The sequence below is a fragment of the Epinephelus moara genome, chromosome 20, assembly GCF_006386435.1.
Source record: "Epinephelus moara isolate mb chromosome 20, YSFRI_EMoa_1.0, whole genome shotgun sequence".
NCBI lineage: Eukaryota > Metazoa > Chordata > Actinopteri > Perciformes > Serranidae > Epinephelus > Epinephelus moara.
Window position 1 is genome coordinate 21343936 of NC_065525.1, and position 7170 is coordinate 21351105.

At 46.9% G+C, this 7170-nt stretch overlaps 1 protein-coding gene across 2 annotated transcripts in view; it reads left to right on the top strand.

Annotated features, from left to right (window-relative positions):
* The first annotated feature begins 6633 nt into the window (after positions 1 to 6633).
* The window catches only part of LOC126407649 (genetic suppressor element 1-like), a 53548-nt gene continuing 53011 nt past the window's right edge, over positions 6634 to 7170 (top strand). For both annotated transcript variants that reach the window (XM_050072738.1, XM_050072739.1), the window contains exon 1: positions 6634 to 7170. This exon is cut by the window's right edge and continues 160 nt beyond it. The gene's annotated coding sequence lies outside the window, so the exon portion shown is untranslated.

Below are 7170 nucleotides of genomic sequence, written 5' to 3' on the forward strand. Positions count from 1 at the left end.
CAGGGGTCACCTCGATGGTCAGGGCAGGGCAGGGAAATGTGCTGAGAGAAGTTCAAAACTCTCCTGTGGAGCTCTGGTCATGTGATCCTGGTCGTGGGGGTGTATTTTGTTTCCCGGGGGAGCGTAATCGATGTGGCACCACGGATGGTGGCACAGTGAGGGTGGGACCTGACTGACTGACCCAGAAGGGCTGTAGGATGGAGGAGGAGATACATACAGGGATAATCACTAGATATCACCATCTGGGTAGACAGAGCGGGGCCAAACAAAGCACACACTGCAACACATATCGCTCACACTCACACACAAACAAACACACACACACACACACACACACACACACACACACACACACACTGAAGACCAATGTCACAGCAGCAGGCTAATTTCCCACTCAGCGTGTGTGTCAGTGTGTGTCTGTCATACTTGCAATGGACAGATGGACAGGACAGACAAATGGATAGATAGATAGATAGATAGATAGATAGATAGATAGATAGATAGATAGATAGATAGATGAAAATAGGTACCAACATTGTCTGATTCACTCCAAATGTCTACACTGAACACAATTCCACATAAGCTTGAGACCATTGCAGGGTCACTGTCACGGCTCAACGTCAAATGTCAAATGACTGGAGGGGCCACAGCAAGTTAAGACATGTCTATAGAACAACGAGACAGAGACAGAGACAGAGACAGAGACGAACATATGGTGTGCAAATTATTAGACAGCAGAGATTACAGGATTAAAAGTCAAATGCAGTTACTAATACCAACCAACTTTATTAAAACCATGAAGATTTTAATATATAATAGCAAGTGCTGTGAATGGCAATGTGTCGTAAAATATGGAAAGGATAGACTACCTCAGGAACTTGCTTCATTTCTTAGAAGCTAGCCTGAACTTGACATCAGGACTTCAGCTCTCTATAGCCCATTTTATGCTGCCTATTCAAGGTGGGAACTTATTATTGTTATTCTGCCTTGTTGCTCTGTATATGTGTATGTGTAAGGTACAATCCTGGAATGGGGGACAGCATTTTCTTGCAGCAGAGGTACTAACAGCGCTGAATCGACATTTGCGTAAAAGGAACAGGACCATGGACAAAATGGGTGTGATGTTTTGACGATATGTTATGTGTGGAGCCCACCACTGGGAGATTTATAAAGCAGCTTGCAGCAGTTAGCAGCTAACTCAAAGAAGAAGTACAGAAACCAAAAATTTCCGCAAATTGGGAAGACAATGAGGTTCAGGAATTCCTTACCCCCTGAGCAGACGATGAGATCAGCTGCCATTTAACAGGGACGGTAAATCGTTTTTGTTGTGTTATTCCATTGTTACTGTTTAGAAAGCACTGCCCAACACTGTTATGTTAGATGTCACGCCCGTCACGTACCTTTTACTTCCAGAATGCTAGCATGCTATCTAAAATCACACACAGCGATGCCTGTGTTGTTTGGTTCTATATGAAAAAGCAAAGCCGGCGTAATGAAAGGTCTTCGTTGCAACTCTATTGCGGGATTTCTGTGTAAAAAGTGTTTATTTGGTATGTGTATTAACCACATGGTCACCAGGATGTCCCTCCCATCCCTTTTTTTTTAAATCCCTCTTTTGTGAATTACCTATAGACTGTACATAAAGATGGACAACGCGTCTCCACTTACTCCCACTGCACAACAATGAAGCCAGATTATCCTAGACACGGGCGCTGCCATCTTGTGCTGGTGACGTCATTTAGAGCCAGAGTCTGCCACCCATACACCTGTCCAACCAGTCGCAAGCAGCACCAACGATTATGAGCACACCGACTGACACACACACACCTGTAATATAAATAATAAATAAACAAATAAATAAATGATTAAAACCAAACTTATCAGAAAAACAAACACATGAAAATCAGCGGGAACTATCTGAAAAGACAGAAACAATGTTCAGGAAGAATTTAATAGATGTGTACTTTGATCTTTTGGTTTGGCCCATGTCCCATCCACTAACATGGTAGGGGAGGGGTCTATGACCTATACTGCAGCCAGCCACCAGGAGGCAATTAGGACGGTTTGGCTTCACTTTTGGGGAGCTGTCATATCGTCCATCTTTATATACAGTCTATAAAATTACCCAGGTCAATGTTCAATACTCCAGTGCACCTTAAAAAGAAAAGAAGAGAGCATGTTTTAGTGTCTCAGGAAGGTATTAGGCAACCGCGAGATGTCAGAACCAAAACACCATTCTTACAAAAGATATTTGCTCATTTGTTGTTCTGATAATGATGGTGATGGAGAGCGCTGTCTGTCACACCAGGGGAGCAAAGGAGTCTATCCAAAATGGAAGCATTTATTATGTGTCTGAACTTACTTATTCAATTCGTTCTCCTGTATGTACAGACAGACAGACAGACAGACAGACAATTTGAATTTCAGAAATGACCTTATTAAAAATCAATTAGTTATATTTCTCTTCATATCATTCAGAAACATTCAGTCGTACCATCTAGAGGACGTTTTATGTTAATTTTTTCCCATGAACAGAAACATCAAGCATAAAAAAATCTGACTGTATGTGTACGTAGACATATGCCGACACACATACACATGCTTCATGCCCATGAACACTCACAGAAACACACACACACACACACACACACACACAGGACCGCTTGTCACAGCAGCAGGCTAATTTCCCATTCAGTGCGTGTGTGACTGTGCTCTGCTCATACTTGCAAACGGACAGATGGACACGAGAGAGAGAGACAGAAAGAGAGGGAGTTTGGAGGGGTGGAGAAGTACAGTGAAGCCCTGTGGCTCAGGCCCATTAACAGTCTTGATTTATGCTGCTCTGCATGCTGTGGTGGGACAGCGTCAGCTTGTGAGTGTGTGTGTGTGTGTGTGTGTGTGCTGATTCAGGGCTTCAGCAGGCCACACTCTGGTAATACATGTCTATGTGAGCATGCATGAATGGCGTGTTTAGGATAGTTTCGTGGCCAGACAGGCACCAGACAGCCTGAGTCCAGAGTTTAGCTTGAGGGTTGGAGTTAGTTTTTTTGTGGGAGTGGGGAAACACAGTGATAACTCCCTCCCATTTCATCCTCATTTGCTTGCTCACATATGGAGGCTGACACCAACACACACTGTACACTACACAGACAAAGACACACAGACCAAACCAATCTAAATCCGCCATAGCAATCCAAACCTCAATAAGACTGCAGTTTAGGGAGTTATTACTGAATGTCTGAGGCTGTGTCATAACTTTGGAGGAGACAGGCCTGTGATTGCACTGCCTTTTGGATCATTTGTAAGTGTTTTTGTAACAGACTAATGCCGATGGTGGTGTGGATTCGGTTTCATGTCCCGACAATTCCTGTCCTAGCAATTTTAACTTCTTTTCTCTCTCTCTCTCTCTCTCTCTCTCTCTCTCTCTCTCTCTCTCTCTCGGTCACAGTGAACCCATCAGTGTCCAATTAAATCCCTGATGGTATGGAAGACACCGAGAGGCTGATGAAGAGGAGAGGAGGAAATGATGAGAAGGATTGGTTGAAAGAAGCGTCCTCGGGTTTCTCTATACAATATGTGCATAATGACTTCCGCTGACAATTATCTTTGATCCAACACAAGCCTACCCCTACCCCTCCACCCTCTCCACATCCCACCATCCATCCCCGTCACTTTATCCTCTGCTCTGCCCATCCTCGATTCACCGTCTTTTAATCTTTTCCTCTCTGGCGATGATGCCCGTCCTCTGTCGTCTCTTTAAACGTCTTTTCTGAAACTGCCTCGGTGACTTCAGGAGTGACAAATATATTTACTATTTCTCTCGTCAACACATGCTCATGCACACACACACACACATATATATATATATATTTATATACATACACCCCCTCCTATGTGAGTGGATACAGAGTGACTGGGTAATGAGGCTCACTCACTCGGGGTCAGTGACCTCACCAGGGCTGAGATGAGGATTGGAGGGGGTGTAGAGAAAACAAGAGGGGAGGGAAAAGCAGGAATCATAGCACGGAGGAGGAGGGCTTTCTCATTTTTTTCCCATCATTTTTCTCCCTTTATTTGTCATCTTCTCTGTGTTCCTTGTCAGCAGCTAGAGTGCTGCATGGACGCAGGGGAGAGCAGGGGGAAGTAGCAGAGAGAGAAAATGTTTAAGTGCTGATGGCAGCCCCTGGTTGCTGCTGGGACCGGGGTGTCAGCTCTTATTCTGCCACAGCATGCATCTGACAGGCAAATGATAGAGAAAGAGCCAGGCAGGAGAGGAGAGAAGGGGGGGGGGGGGTGAGAGAGGGGGGTGGGGAGGTTGTTTCTTGTGTGTGTGTGATGGCGTCTGTTTTGAAGACAGAACACGAGCCCCGATGAGGAAAAGGAGGGCTGTGTGGGATGGTTAAAGCTGGTATTTCATTGACCGCATCTCTTTTTTTCCCGCTCCTCTGTCACTCCTCGGTGATAGATTGAGTTATACTGATCCCTGGGTGACAGGCATTCCCTCATGTTTCCCTGGCGATGAGGTCAGAGGTGGGCGCTCGTTATTGGCTGCTGTCTGTAATCATCGCACATCGTGCTGTGTGTTTGTTGGCCCTCATCCTCCTCCTCCTCCTCCTCCTCTCTTGACCCCGGCGACCCGGCTGTGTGCATCAGAGCGTGACCCCCCGGGGCCAAAGGGTCTCGACTGTCTCGACCCCAGAGGTCAGGGGTCTGTGCAGAGTGCTGGCGGGTTGTCTTTGTGTGTGTATGTGTGTTAACAGCTTGAGCAGATCACACAGAAAAGAGGACACATATAATAGTTTGATGATTCAGACTCAGGAGCGAATGCAAGAAAATCACAAAAAACAAGTTGTTGTTTTTTTATGACACACACACTCATCCGCTTCAACTCCCCCTCTCCCCCTCTCCCCCTCACCCTCCCCACCACCACCTCTCCATCCTCTTTGCTGTTTCCTCAGTGTTCTTTATCTCTCCTCTCCAGTCTGCCCCCACTGTCAGTTTGTGGTTCGCTGATGTTTCACAACTGCTCCCACAGCTGTTGATCAGTCTGTGTGTGTGTGTGTGTGTGTGTGTTTGTAAGGCTTTGCACGCCTGTACACATCCTTGTGTCGCACGTGTGTTTATGTTTATACCCGTGTGTGTATGTATTGTATACAGTGTGTCCTGCAGCAGTCTCTCTGCATTGATTCAGCTGTGACAGACGGGGTTATAGATAGCTCTTTGAGACCCTCGCGATCAATCTTATCACGAACACTCTTCCCCCTCACAACTCAGAGAGAAGATGGAGAGAGGTAAAGAAAAGAGAGGAGAAGAGTTGTAAATAAAATGAAGCAGAAGAGGAAGTAGTGTGGATGTAGAGAGTAAATGGGAAGAGAGAGGTGAAATAACTGACGCAAAAAATCCATCTGCGTCCTTTTACATTCTTATCCTTGAATGTGTGTGCACATGCATTGAAACAGACACTGTGTGGCTATGTGGTTGCATGCACACCATATGTGTGAGCGAGGAAGTGACAGAGAGAAATGAGGGCTACTGTGTGGAGATGGAGACAGTGATAGAGCAGCCAGGTTCCCTCTGGGCCGCCATGGACATAGAGAGACAGAAACCACGAGCGGCTAAAAGACGTTCCAAAACAGCACTGTTGACTTTCTACCACCAATGAGCAGCACACCACAGAACCACCTCAAATAATTGCTCCTAATGGCAATCCCCTGTGATGCAGCTTGGTTTGATGCTGTGTGTGTGTGTGTGTGTGTGTGTGTGTGGGCAGTGGTTCCTGGCTCCAGCTCTAACGTGGCTGTGATAGAATTGGGTCTCAGTGACAGTAGATGGGACGTTAGCTCGCCAAGAGTGGACAGTAATTGATGGAAAGCCCGGCTAACGTGATGTGTCAGACATATGAGGCCTGTCTAATCAATGGGAGCATGTGACCGGTTTTGGGGCTATGTGATTGTGTGTGTGTGTGTGTGTGTGGATGATACAATTATGCTGGTCACATCACGGTATGCACCAGCGTGTCTGTGATCCAAAGCAGCAGACTGTTGATTTTCAGGACTGGAGGCTGGAAAAGAGGAGAGGAGGAAAAAGAGAGGAAAAGAGGAGGAGATCTGAATGAAGCAGATGCTTAAGGGCAGGTTTTAACCCCCCTCTTCCCTTCCTCCTCGCTCCACACACACATCCACACACACACTTTTTTCCTCCCCTTCACTCTCCCTTCCTCTCTCTCCCATGATGAATCAGCTGTCACTCAGGCACCAGTCCAATCTACTGATAATGAGAACTGCATCAACACCCTCTCGCCTCTCTTCCTCCCTCTTTCTCCTTCTCTCAATCTCTTTTTACTCACACATACACACACACACGCATAAACACACACACACACACGCCAACTAAATCATCCTTCCTCCTCTCTTCATATTTCACACAAACGCACACACAGACACGTGTGTGCGACACACTCACATAAACTCATTCATCTCTCCCTCACTCATCCGTCTTATGATTCTCCTCCCCTCTTTTTTCCTTCCTTCCTCCATCCCTCCCTCTTTTCTCTCCCTCCTCCTCCTCCTCCTCCTCCCTCCTCCTTCCTCCTCCTCTGTGCTCGCTGAGCTGAGCAGTCAGTGGTGGGACTGAGGCAAAGGAGGGAGGATAAAGCAAGAATAGAGACAGAAAAGAGAACAGAGGCACAGAAAAACAGATCATTATACAGCAAACGAGCAAGAGGCCGCTGAATGAATAACAAGGAAGGGATTACAAAGCGCAGGACTAAAAAAAGGAGAGGACGCCGGCTGAAGACTCTCTCTCTACTCTCTCTTTCTCTCACTCCCTCCCCCCCTCTCCCTATCCTCCCTGTCACCCTCCCAACTCTCTCAGAGGCTCTCCCTCTCAGGCGAGCTCCTCAGTAAAAGATGGCATGAGCACACTGTCACCTATCCTCAGCGTGTGGAGCATTTCTTCTCCTCCTCGTTTCCTTTCTTTCTATCACTTTCCCCTCTGCATCCTCTTCCTCCTCTCTGTTCTTCTCTGATCCCTCCACCTCTTTGCTCCACACGGGTTCAGTCCAGAGGGTGAAGAGGAGGGGAGGGAGGTAGACAGAGGCTGACCTCTCCCCTCCTCCCTCCTCGCACCCGCAGGGCCCAAAGAGAGCCAGAGCAGGGAGCCGTCTGATGA